Source organism: Oncorhynchus gorbuscha, unplaced genomic scaffold, assembly GCF_021184085.1.
Source record: "Oncorhynchus gorbuscha isolate QuinsamMale2020 ecotype Even-year unplaced genomic scaffold, OgorEven_v1.0 Un_scaffold_1078, whole genome shotgun sequence".
NCBI classification, from domain to species: domain Eukaryota; kingdom Metazoa; phylum Chordata; class Actinopteri; order Salmoniformes; family Salmonidae; genus Oncorhynchus; species Oncorhynchus gorbuscha.
In genome coordinates, this window is record NW_025745967.1 from 87132 (window position 1) to 101453 (window position 14322).

Sequence of the window (14322 nt, forward strand, 5' to 3'; positions counted from 1 at the left end):
TATTTAATTTTGCAAACGTTGCCAACAAACCAAAAATACAACAAAAACGACCGTGAAGCTCCGTAAGGTTGTACAAGCACAAACGAAGACAACTACCCACAACTACCAAAAGGAAAAAAAAGGCTGCCTAAGTATGATTCCCAATCAGAGACAACGATAGACAGCTGTCCCTGATTGAGAACCATACCCGGCCAAAACATAGAAACAAACAACGTAGAATGCCCACCCCAAATCACACCCTGACCTCACCAAATAGAGAAGGTCAGGGCGTGACACTCACTGCTGATGTCCATCATGTTTTTGTTTATCAAGTGATATTTATGGGTGTTAAACTACTGGCCCTTTATCTAATGGGTGTTAAACAGTGGAATCTACTGGCCCTTTATCTAATGGGTATTGAACAGGGGAATCTACTGGCCCTTTATCTAATGGGTGTTAAACAGTGGAATCTACTGGCCCTTTATCTAATGGGTGTTAAACAGTGGAATCTACTGGCCCTTTATCTAATGGGTGTTAAACAGGGGAATCTACTGGCCCTTTATCTAATGGGTGTTAAACTACTGGCCCTTTATCTAATGGGTGTTAAACAGTGGAATCTACTGGCCCTTTATCTAATGGGTGTTAAACTACTGGCCCTTTATCTAATGGGTGTTAAACAGTGGAATCTACTGGCCCTTTATCTAATGGGTGTTAAACAGTGGAAACTGGCCCTTTATCTAATGGGTGTTAAACAGTGGAATCTACTGGCCCTTTATCTAATGGGTGTTAAACAGTGGTGGCCCTTTATCTAATGGGTGTTAAACAGTGGAATCTACTGGCCCTTTATCTAATGGGTGTTAAACAGTGGAATCTGGAATCTACTGGCCCTTTATCTAATGGGTGTTAAACAGTGGAATCTACTGGCCCTTTATCTAATGGGTGTTAAACAGTGGAATCTACTGGCCCTTTATCTAATGGGTGTTAAACAGTGGAATCTACTGGCCCTTTATCTAATGGGTGTTAAACAGGGAATCTACTGGCCCTTTATCTAATGGGTGTTAAACAGTGGAATCTACTGGCCCTTTATCTAATGGGTGTTAAACAGTGGACAGTGGAATCTACTGGCCCTTTATCTAATGGGTGTTAAACAGTGGAATCTACTGGCCCTTTATCTAATGGGTGTTAAACAGTGGAATCTACTGGCCCTTTATCTAATGGGTGTTAAACAGTGGAATCTACTGGCCCTTTATCTAATGGGTGTTAAACAGTGGAATCTACTGGCCCTTTATCTAATGGGTGTTAAACAGTGGAATCTACTGGCCCTTTATCTAATGGGTGTTAAACAGTGGAATCTACTGGCCCTTTATCTAATGGGTGTTAAACAGTGGTAATACAGTGGAATCTACTGGCCTTTTATCATCCTGTCTTTGTAGATGACCTATCTGCAGCTTGACATTAGAAATCTAGGAATCTGACTGGGATCTACAGAATAAAGGGTGAGGGGGGTCAGTCAGTGTAGCCCTGGGTGTTGGGGGATGGGTTGTTGATGGTTGCTATAAGACGATAGGACTGAGGATGAATCTAGTTTTTAATGGAGGGTTGTAATGCTTCAGGCTAGTCCTTCCTCCTCGTGTCAGAGGAGAGGAGAGGAGAGGAGAGGAGAGGAGAGGAGAGGAGAGGAGAGGAGAGGAGAGGAGAGGAGAGGAGAGGAGAGGAGAGGAGAGGAGAGGAGAGGAGAGGAGAGGAGAGGAGAGGAGAGGTGGAAACACAGAAAACTAGACAGCTCCAGGATCTATTCAGATAATGACCTCTAGTCCAGGCTGTATCACGTCTGGCTGTGATTGGGAGTCCCACAGGGCGGCGCACAATTGGCCCAGCGTGATCCTGGTTTGGCCGAGGTGGGCAGTCATTGTAAATAAGAATTTGTTCTTAACTGACTTGCCTTGTTAAAATAAAGGTTAAATCTAATCATTTTCAACTTAAAAAACATTTGTCCACAGCTTTCTATAAAGAGAGAATAGCGACTCTGGGATAATCTAGAGAGAATAGCGACTCTGGGATAATCTAGAGAGAATAGAGACTCTGGGATAATCTAGAGAGAATAGAGACTCTGGGATAATCTAGAGAGAATAGAGACTCTGGGATAATCTAGAGAGAATAGAGACTCTGGGATAATCTAGAGAGAATAGAGACTCTGGGATAATCTAGAGAGAATAGAGACTCTGGGATAATCTAGAGAGAATAGCGACTCTGGGATAATCTAGAGAGAATAGAGACTCTGGGATAATCTAGAGAGAATAGCGACTCTGGGATAATCTAGAGGATAATCTGGGATAATCTAGAGAGAATAGCGACTCTGGGATAATCTAGAGAGAATAGACTCTGGGATAATCTAGAGAGAATAGAGACTCTGGGATAATCTAGAGAGAATAGAGACTCTGGGATAATCTAGAGAGAATAGAGACTCTGGGATAATCTAGAGAGAATAGAGACTCTGGGATAATCTAGAGAGAATAGAGACTCTGGGATAATCTAGAGAATAGAGACTCTGGGAATAGAATAGAGACTCTGGGATAATCTAGAGAGAATAGAGACTCTGGGATAATCTAGAGAGAATAGAGACTCTCTACAAACGTGTTGGATGTATTTCTGCTGTTTGTGTTGGTTGTGTTTCACATTATTATAATGTAGAAGTGCTTCGAAAGACATTCTATTCTTATTTACAATAAAAGTGACTCCAATACATTATTTATCGTTGTTTTCTATTGGGCAAAACAAATCATGTGAAACACGACCAACACAAACAGCAGAAATACATCCAACACGTTTGTAGAGTCACAAGCTTGATGTCGTCACTGAGTGCTACGAATATAGTACACATTTGGACTCGTTTTTAAGAAGTGAATTTGTCCCAATACTTTTTGGTTCCCTTAAAATGGGACGGGAACTATATCCATAAAGTGCTGTAGTTTCTAAACGGTTCACCCGATATGATTGAAAAATAGACTCAAATTAAAGCTGACAGTCCTGACCTTTAACCTCATAGCCATTGTATCATGTCAAGTCCAAAGTGCTGGGAGTACAGAGACAAAAACGACAACATACATTGTCCCAATAATTACACTGTAGATTAGTGTATAAAACAGGTCCCCACGTAACCATTGGTTCACCTTGTGTACATGTTCAGTTCTGCTGCCCGGCTGTAATTAAAGTGTGTGTGCGTCACGTTCTGACCTTTATTTCCTGTGTTTTGTATTTAATTTAGTATTTTTTTTCCATTTTATTTTACCTTTATTTAACCTTTATTTCTTTATTTAACCTTTATTTCCTTTGTTTTGTTATTTTATTTTTTTAGTTAATGGTTCAGGGGCAGGCAGATTTGTACCTTGTTGGGTTTGAACTTGCAACATTCCGGTTACTAGTCCAACGCTCTAACCACTGCTTTGTTTTTCTATGTTTGTTTTTTTGTTTTGGGGTATTTCTATGTTTCGGCCTAGTATGGTTCTCAATCAGAGGCAGGTGTCATGAGTTGTCTCTGATTGAGAATCATACTTAGGTAGCCTGGGTGTCACTGTGTGTTTGTGGGTGATTGTTCCTGTCTCTGTGTTTGCACCAGATGGGACTGTTTTAGGTTTTCTCACGTTTGTTGTTTTTGTTAGTTATCTCATGTGTAGTTTCTTTATAAATTAAAGAACATGAATAACCACCACGCTGCATTTTGGTCTGCCTCTCTTTCACCAGAAGAAAACCCTTACAGTGTGTTGGTTACATGACAATGGTACAGTCCATTACCCAATGGTACAGTCCATTACCCTCTTAATTAATGAACCACTTGGGACAGTCTGGGGAGTCTGTCTGCCATTCCATCATCCCAGTGTGCAACACCATAACCAACGTCTTACAGATCACATGACCCTGCTTCTCTACCGAGCAATGACATCATCCCAGTGTGCAACACCATAACCAACGTCTTACAGATCACATGACCCTGCTTCTCTACCGAGCAATGACATCATCCCAGTGTGCAACACCATAACCAACGTCTTACAGATCATCCCATGACCCTGCTTTCTCTACCGAGCAATGACATCATCCCAGTGTGCAACACCATAACCAACGTCTTACAGATCACATGACCCTGCTTCTCTACCGAGCAATGACATCATCCCAGTGTGCAACACCATAACCAACGTCTTACAGATCACATGACCCTGCTTCTCTACCGAGCAATGACATCATCCCAGTGTGTCTGTCTTACCAAACAGACCCTGCTTCTCTACCACAATGACATCATTTGTTGTTACAGATTTGCTTTTAATGATTAAATAGAGTGTAGATGTAACAATCATCCCAGTGTGCAACACCATAATGGGCTTACAGATCACTGACCCTGCTTCTTGAATGACATTTCCCAGTGTCTATTGGACCAGTTAGACGTCTTACCACATTGTTCTCTACTGGAGAGATGAATAGAGTGTAGATGGACTTAAACTGAATCTATTGGACCAGTTAGGTTTTAGAAATGAAGACTGGACAACTGAATCATTTGAAATGAAGACTGGTCAACTGAATCATTTAGAAATGAAGACTGGACAACTGAATCATTTAGAGATGACGACTGGACAACTGAATCATTTAGAAATGAAGACTGGACAACTGAATCATTTAGAAATGAAGACTGGTCAACTGAATCATTTAGAAATGAAGACTGGACAACTGAATCATTTAGAAATGAAGACTGGACAACTGAATCATTCAGGAACAGAATGTTAGGTTCTCTACTAGAGAGATGAAGACTGGTCAACTGAATCATTTAGAAATGAAGACTGGACAACTGAATCATTTAGAGATGAAGACTGGTCAACTGAATCATTTAGAGATGACGACTGGACAACTGAATCATTTAGAAATGAAGACTGGACAACTGAATCATTTAGAAATGAAGACTGGACAACTGAATCATTTAGAGATGAAGACTGGTCAACTGAATCATTTAGAGATGACGACTGGACAACTGAATCATTTAGAAATGAAGACTGGACAACTGAATCATTTAGAGATGAAGACTGGTCAACTGAATCATTTAGAGATGACGACTGGACAACTGAATCATTTAGAAATGAAGACTGGACAACTGAATCATTTAGAAATGAAGACTGGACAACTGAATCATTTAGAAATGAAGACTGGACAACTGAATCATTCAGGAACAGAATGCCGGCTTGTATTTTGTAAATACAATTCTTACCAAAAAAATAATAATAATCACCTTGAATAAATATTGATATGTGAGATTTGTACAATTTGTACAATAGCCTGAGATATCAGCCATATGTCCCTCCTATAGTTTACTAGGGTGAACCCAACTCTATTTTAATCTGAGGGAATCTCAGCTTTCAATTTTCAAAGTTCCAGTAATTGAGCAAGTTGAGGTGAATAAACTACTCCAGTGGCCGCCAGGCAGCATCCCGTGGGCGTCGGGAGACGGGACCGGTGGGACAACGCGTTTCATGCTCCCTCAGCCACATCATACCACATTACCGAGCTGACAGAGCCCGTCAGGTACAGCTCCACCTGAGATTATACAGGTCTCACTAGGGGGACTGTTTCTTCTAAAGAAAAGCTGCTCTTCATAAGGACAGAATATTAGTTGTTAAGGCAACGTAGAAGAGTTTGTGATTTGGAAGTGTGGAGTGTTCTAGAATGTCTAGTGAACACGTCATTTGGGGGGCCTCGAGATGAGAATGGGGTCCTCGAGAGGAGGATGGTGGGCCTCGATAGGAAGATGGGGGGCCTCGAGACGAGAATGGGGTCCTCGAGAGGAGGATGGTGGGCCTCGATAGGAGGATGGGGGCCTCGAGAGGAGAGGAGGATGGTGGGCCTCGAGAGGAAGATGGGGGCCTCGAGAGGAGGATGGTGGGCCTCGAGAGGAGGATGGGGGCCTCGAGAGGAGGATGGTGGGCCTCGAGAGGAGGATGGTGGGCCTCGAGAGGAGGATGGTGGGCCTCGATAGGAAGATGGGGGGCCTCGAGAGGAGGATGGTGGGCCTCGAGAGGAGGATGGTGGCCTCGAGAGGAGGATGGTGGGCCTTGATACGAAGATGGGGGGCCTCGAGAGGAGGATGGTGGGCCTCGAGAGGAGGATGGGGGGGCCTCGAGAGGAGGATGGTGGGCCTCGAGAGGAGGATGGGGGCCTCGAGAGGAGGATGGTGGGCCTCGAGAGGAAGATGGTGTACCGGTACTCCCTATATATAGCATCCACATTGACTCAGTACCAGAACCCCCTGTATATAGCATCCATATTGACTCAGTACCCCCTGTATATAGCCTCCACATTGACTCTGTACCCCCTGTATATAGCATCCACATTGACTCAGTACCAGTACCCCCTGTATATAGCCTCCACATTGACTCAGTACCAGTACCCCCTGTATATAGCCTCCACATTGACTCTGTACCGGTACCCCCTGTATATAGCCTCCACATTGACTCTGTACCCCCTGTATATAGCCTCCACATTGACTCTGTACCAGTACCCCCTGTATATAGCCTCCACATTGACTCTGTACCGGTACCCCCTGTATTTAGCCTCCACATTGACTCTGTACTGGTACCCCCTGTATATAGCCTCCACATTGACTCTGTACCGGTACCCCCTGTATATAGCCTCCACATTGACTCTGTACCGGTACCCCCTGTATATAGCCTCCACATTGACTCTGTACCGGTACCCCCTGTATATAGCCTCCACATTGACTCTGTACCGGTACCCCCTGTATATAGCCTCCTAATTGACTCTGTACCCCCTGTATATAGCCTCCACATTGACTCTGTACCCCCTGTATATAGCCTCCACATTGACTCTGTACTGGTACCCCCTGTATATAGCCTCCACATTGACCCTGTTCAGGTACCCCCCCTACCACTAACAATACTGCCACGATGCTGCCACGATACTGCCACGATACTGCCACGATACTGCCACGATACTGCCACGATACTGCCACGATGCTGCCACGATACTGCCACGATACTGCCACGATACTGCCACGATGATACTGCCACGATACTGCCACGATACTGCCACAATACTGTCACAATACTGCCACGATACTGCCACAATAGTGCCACGATACTGTCACAATACTGCCACGATACTGCCACGATACTGTCACAATACTGCCACAATACTGCCACGATGCTGCCACGATACTGCCACAATACTGCCACGATACTGCCACAATACTGCCACGATACTGCCACAATACTGCCACAATACTGCCACAATACTGCCACAATACTGCCATAATACTGCCACAATACTGCCATAATACTGCCACAATACTGCCATAATACTGCCACAATACTGCCACAATACTGCCATAATACTGCCACAATACTGCCACAGTACTGCCACAATACTGCCATAATACTGCCACAATACTGCCATAATACTGCCACAATACTGCCACGATACTGCCACGATACTGCCACAATACTGCCACAATACTGCCACAATACTGCCACGATACTGCCAGAGGAGATGAAACAGTGTGAAGTCCAAATAACTTGAGGTTCAAAGTGGACAGGCTTTATATGAAAGACATAATGTAATTGAGACCATTTTTAAAAAATGTGTGAATATTAAATTACAGGAAAATAAGTTCCTATTCATTGGTCAATAATCAATAACAGCAGTCTGGAATAAAGAGGACCATTTTTAAATGAATCGTGAATAATACACACTTCTCCCTCCATCTCTGGATCTCTCACTGGCATATTTAGCAAAGGAAGGAGGAACAGGGGTATTGTGAAATAACATTCACGATGTGGTGGTAGGTGGGATGCTGTTTGAGGACACGTGGTAAGATGGGATGCTGTTTGAGTGCGTCTGACAGAGAAGCTCGATTCGTTCCTCGGTTTACTGAGACCCTCTAGTGGTGGTCTAGTAGAATGTTTGACGGCCGGTTCACAAATAATAAAACCTTTAACAAATAATAAGACCGTTTTTTTTACAATTGACATGGTGTTCCTAGGATTTACACTATAATTATGCATTTCTAAGTATGATTTGAAAATGACCACACAATGTCAATTGTGAAGAAGACATGATGGAAGATAACTGTCAATAATGATTATAATTGCGTCAAATTTAGAAGATGGATCATGTCATTTAAACATATCTATATTTTAAGCAAATCAAAACACATTGGTGCAAATTGATAAACATGGGATTGAGATTGGGCAATTGGATAAATATGTCAACCTCGTATATATATGCCATTTAGCAGACGCTTTTATCCAAAGCGACTTACAGTCATGTGTGCATACATTCTACGTATGGGTGGTCCCGGGAATCGAACCCACTACCCTGGCGTTACAAGCGCCATGCTCTACCAACTGAGCTACAGAAGGAGGCTGGCGGGATTATAATTTAATTGTATTTGGATCGAATCCAGGCTGTACAGCACATTTTCAGATTTCAAACTCCTTTGTAATTCATCATAACTCTGTTTTTGCACGTTTTTCTAGTTATTTCGCCACTATGTTATTCGTGGGAAATCAACGTTTGGGAACAAACCACGTCAGATGTTGCCATTTCCAGCGACACATTATTTTGTTATTATTTGTTACGAAACTATTTTATCCAAATGTTAAACAAATCACACAACAATCCGATTGAATATACATTCGTTTTAAATATATCTAATGTGTTGTTTGCAGATTGTAAATTTAAAAACACGCATCCACTCAGTTAGGTAATTTTCTGTCTAACTAATTTGGCTACTACTCATTTTTGGGGATTTGGCTGAGGAATCCTTGGGACTTCTCGACCCTAAACCCTTGGGACTTCTCGACCCTAAACCCTTGGGACTTCTCGACCCTAAAGCCTTGGGACTTCTCGACCCTAAACCCTTGGGACTTCTCGACCCTAAACCCTTGGGACTTCTCGACCCTAAAGCCTTGGGACTTCTCGACCCTAAAGCCTTGGGACTTCTCGACCCTAACGCCTTGGGACTTCTCGACCCTAAAGCCTTGGGACTTCTCGACCCTAAACCCTTGGGACTTCTCGACCCTAAAGCCTTGGGACTTCTCGACCCTAAAGCCTTGGGACTTCTCGACCCTAAAGCCTTGGGACTTCTCGACCCTAAAGCCTTGGGACTTCTCGACCCTAAAGCCTTGGGACTTCTCGACCCTAAAGCCTTGGGACTTCCGGGACTTCTCGACCCTAAAGCCTTGGGACTTCTCGACCCTAAAGCCTTGGGACTTCTCGACCCTAAAGCCTTGGGACTTCTCGACCCTAAAGCCTTGGGACTTCTCGACCCTAAAGCCTTGGGACTTCTAAAGCCTTGGGACCCTAAAGCCTTGGGACTTCTCGACCCTAAACCCTTGGGACTTCTCGACCCTAAAGCCTTGGGACTTCTCGACCCTAAACCCTTGGGACTTCTCGACCCTAAACCCTTGGGACTTCTCGACCCTAAAGCCTTGGGACTTCTCGACCCTAAAGCCTTGGGACTTCTCGACCCTAAAGCCTCGACCCTAAAGCCTTGGGACTTCTCGACCCTAAACCCTTGGGACTTCTCGACCCTAAACCCTTGGGGGACTTCTCGACCCTAAAACTTCTCGACCCTAAACCCTTGGGACTTCTCGACCCTAAAGCCTTGGGACTTCTCGACCCTGGGAAAGCCTTGGGACTTCTCGACCCTAAAGCCTTGGGACTTCTCGACCCTAAACCCTTGGGACTTCTCGACCCTAAAGCCTTGGGACTTCTCGACCCTAAAGCCTTGGGACTTCTCGACCCTAAAGCCTTGGGACTTCTCGACCCTAAACCCTTGGGACTTCTCGACCCTAAAGCCTTGGGACTTCTCGACCCTAAAGCCTTGGGACTTCTCGACCCTAAAGCCTTGGGACTTCTCGACCCTAAACCCTTGGGACTTGGGACTCGACCCTAAAACCCTTGGGACTTCTCGACCCTAAAGCCTTGGGACCCTAAACCCTTGGGACTTCTCGACCCTAAAGCCTTGGGACTTCTCGACCCTAAACCCTTGGGACTTCTCGACCCTAAAGCCTTGGGACTTCTCGACCCTAAACCCCCTAAAGCCTTGGGACTTCTCTAAAGCCTTGGGACTTCTCGACCCTAAACCCTTGGGACTTCTCGACCCTAAAGCCTTAGGACTTCTCGACCCTAAAGCCTTGGGACTTCTCGACCCTAAAGCCTTGGGACTTCTCGACCCTAAAGCATAATAATCGTTTTACATTTTAACGTCAATGGGAATGTCCCAAGGATCCCAGATAGCAAAATTTGCTGAGGGCAGGGATGGGCAAAAATGACAATATACCATAAAGATCAATGTATCAAAAATAAACTATAAAATACTTTTGAATTGTGTCATTTATTTAATTAAAATACATGTATTTTGTATTTTAAAATACACAAATAGAATTGCAAGTTGCCAGCCCGACCAGAACAGCCCGAGTGGCGCAGCGGTGTTAAGCACTGCAACTCAGTGCATTGGCATCACTACAGTCACTGTTTGGAATCCAGGCTGTATCACATCCGGCCGTGATTGGGTGTCCCCATAGGGCGGCACACAATTGGTCGAGCGTCATCCGGGTTTGGCCGGGGTAGGCTGTCAATGTAAATAATGCATTATACTTAACTGACTTGGCTATATAAAAACAGCAACAACATTCTCAGTAACGGTGTCATAAACGTTGTACATGCTTTGACTGTGCTATGTTGTTGTTTCTCTAACTAAGTCACTCTGGAGAAGATTGTCTGTTAAATGACCTAAATGTATATTTAAAAGCAATAAGGCACGGGGGGGATGTGCTAAATTCTTGAACTGCGCTCTTGGTTAAGGGCTTGTAAAGTACGCATTTCACGGTAAGGTCTACAATGGTTGTACTCGAGTGACAAATAAAGTTTGATTAGATTTTTATGGCCAATATACCACGGCTAAGGGCTGTTCTTCAGCACGACGCATTGTGGAGTGCCTGGGCACAGCCCTTAGCCGTGGTATATTGGCCATAAAAATCTAATCAAACTTTATTTGTCACTCGAGGTGCCTTATTGCTATTATAAATAGAGCAGTAAAAATACATGTTTTGTCATATTTGTGGTATATGGTCTGATATACCACGGCTGTCAGCCAATCAGCATTCAGAGCTGGAACCACACAGTTTATAATTGAAAATGAACACACCAAAATGAAGTGAAAAGCACAGTGGGTATTATTATTGGCCTTGTTTTGTGGCAGAACTCATTAGAATAATACTCAGCATGCTTTGCAATTGTTCATTTTTAAAATACATTTCCATGTATATTTAGTTAATTTAGCATGAAGCTCTTATCACACCATAGTGCCATCAAAATCCAGTTCAATCAATATCTGTCCGATTTCTGATAGTAATTCAGGTTGAAAGGGGGCCACAAAATGTGAACCGCTTGAAAATAAAAACGGTATAGAAAAGTATTTTTTTGTATTTTGAAAATACAAATTACAGCTCTGGAAAGTATCTTGTTTCCAAAATGCATTGTAGTGTAGTTCAGCCCAGTGTAATAGAATATAAAAGGCTGATAGAAATAGATAGTTCAGCCCAGTGTAATAGAATATAAAAGGCTGATAGAAATAGATAGATCAGCCCAGTGTAATAGAAGATAAAAGGCTGATAGAAAAAAGTTCAGCCCAGTGTAATAGAATATAAAAGGCTGATAGAAATAGATAGTTCAGCCCAGTGTAATAGAATATAAAAGGCTGATAGAAATAGATAGTTCAGCCCAGTGTAATAGAAGATAAAAGGCTGATAGAAATAGATAGTTCAGCCCAGTGTAATAGAAGATAAAAGGCTGATAGAAATAGATAGTTCAGCCCAGTGTAATAGAAGATAAAAGGCTGATAGAAATAGATAGTTCAGCCCAGTGTAATAGAAGATAAAAGGCTGATAGAAATAGTTAGTTCAGCCCAGTGTAATAGAAGATAAAAGGCTGATAGAAATAGATAGTTCAGCCCAGTGTAATAGAATATAAAAGGCTGATAGAAATAGATAGTTCAGCCCAGTGTAATAGAAGATAAAAGGCTGATAGAAATAGATAGTTCAGCCCAGTGTAATAGAATATAAAAGGCTGATAGAAATAGATAGTTCAGCCCAGTGTAATAGAATATAAAAGGCTGATAGAAATAGATAGTTCAGACCAGTGTAATAGAATATAAAAGGCTGATATAAATAGATAGTTCAGTCCGTCTGTGTGAGGGTGGGATCGGAAGCACCGTAGTTGATGTGAATGAGAGAGTTGAGGGGGGTTGTAATATCTAGATATTTACGTTCAACGGGAACCGCCCTTCATTCGCCCACATGGGGACCGACAGAGCGCCACTTTCCTAAACCCTCAATACTATCCCACAAGTACAGCGGTAGAGACACATGTGCTCCCCAGTGTTGTCACATATTTCCTAGTCCATGTTAAAAGTGTACGAAGCAGTTGCTAGATGTGTATTTATTTGGGGTTTTCCTCCACCCACATTCAACGGTAGATCCAGGCAACTGAGCGAAGATGGTGGATTTCAGCGGTGAGTGTCTTGCTGAACGCATGTTATTGGCAAGCAACTCTTATTTATCTTTTTGAGCACTATACATATTTAGTGGGGTGGGGAAACATATATATATTTTTAAATGGTATAGCTGTCCATGCTTAGATGTGCGTTTCAGTGTCCTAAAAGGGAGAAGTTGGTGAGTTATAATCAGTGTAGTAAGTGTCGCATGGCAGTCCTCTCTCTCCTCCATAGTTGAGAATGAGGGAGATTTGAAAAGCGTGTTTGGTCTCTCTCAGTGCCTTAGTTAGACTGATTTATTCCAACTTTTTATCTACTTACACTATTATACACTTTTTTTTTGTAGTTTAAAAAGAAATAAAGTTTTTAACGGGAATAATAATTGTATTGGATGAAAGCGTTTTATTTGTTATGTTTGAATCTGTATTATGTGTGTTAGTGTCTCCCCAGAACAAAGCAGCAGCACATGGGGCAGTTTTAGGCCGCAGGGTTTCTTAAGCTAGTTAGCTTAGCCAAGTTGGTAGCTACTGCTTTATACAATGTTTAACTAATAATAATAATAATCTAACCGGTGAAATGACTATAAATCACACACGTAACCGAGGGCAACTCGTACCGTATAACATGTAGCTTTGTGCTAAATGAGTCCCCTGGTTTTAGATACCAGTAACAAGTTATGTGGCTAGGCTAACGTGTTAGCTAGCAGCAACTTATTAGCCGAACAAACTAGTTAAACTAGTTTGACAAATTAGCTTTTCATTTGTGTGTTTTTTATTTATTTAAAAGATGTACTTTCTGTGTTGTAAGTTTTGCAAGGTATTTTAGTTTGCTGTTGTTGTAGTAATAGATGGCTAATGTTAGGTTAAATGTCCAAAACAACACAGTTGCTAAAGGCTAACTATTTGCTAAAGGCTAACTATTTGCTAAAGGCTAACTATTTGCTAAAGGCTAACTATTTGCTAAAGGCTAACTATTTGCTAAAGGCTAACTATTTGCTAAAGGCTAACTAGTTGCTAAAGGCTAACTAGTTGCTAAAGGTAGTTGCTAAAGGCTAACTAGTTGCTAAAGGCTAACTAGTTGCTAAAGGTAGTTGCTAAAGGTAGTTGCTAAAGGTAGTTGCTAAAGGCTAACTAGCCAGACTGGTTTGTGAAACCATATTCACATAAAAGTTCCCCACCACTTTCTCCCATAGGTCTGATATTTTACACGGGGAACTCAAATCTGTTGCATACCTAGACGCCTGGTTGCATGCATTAGCTATCTGCCTCCTGAATAAACACAGGTGGTAGTTGTTTTTATAGTAAATATTACTAAAAAAGGTTTTGTTTGTTGCGGACTCCATGTTAAGACTATGGGGGAAGGGTGGACAGACTGGCGCAGAAGACCCACAGAAAAGCGGGCTGCAAGCTGCGCGGTTTATTTATTTATATATTATAATAATATTATTATTATTCACTATGTATTAATAAATAAAACGTGGAAGGGGAGAAAGAAATATATCCACTTGTAAAAAATTTATTTCACCTTTTATTTAACCAGGTAGGGCTAGTTGAGAACAAGTTCTCATTTACAACTGAGACCTGACCAAGATAAAGCAAAGCAGTGTGACACATACAGCAACACAGAGTTACACATGGAGTAAAACAAACATACAGTCAATAATACAGTAGAACTAAAGAAAAGACTCATGGTTAACAATTAATCATAACATTTCAACTACCGATTGACACATTTGAATTAAACTTAAGTGATAAGTCACTGTTGGGTGCTTTTTCTATTTTTTATATATA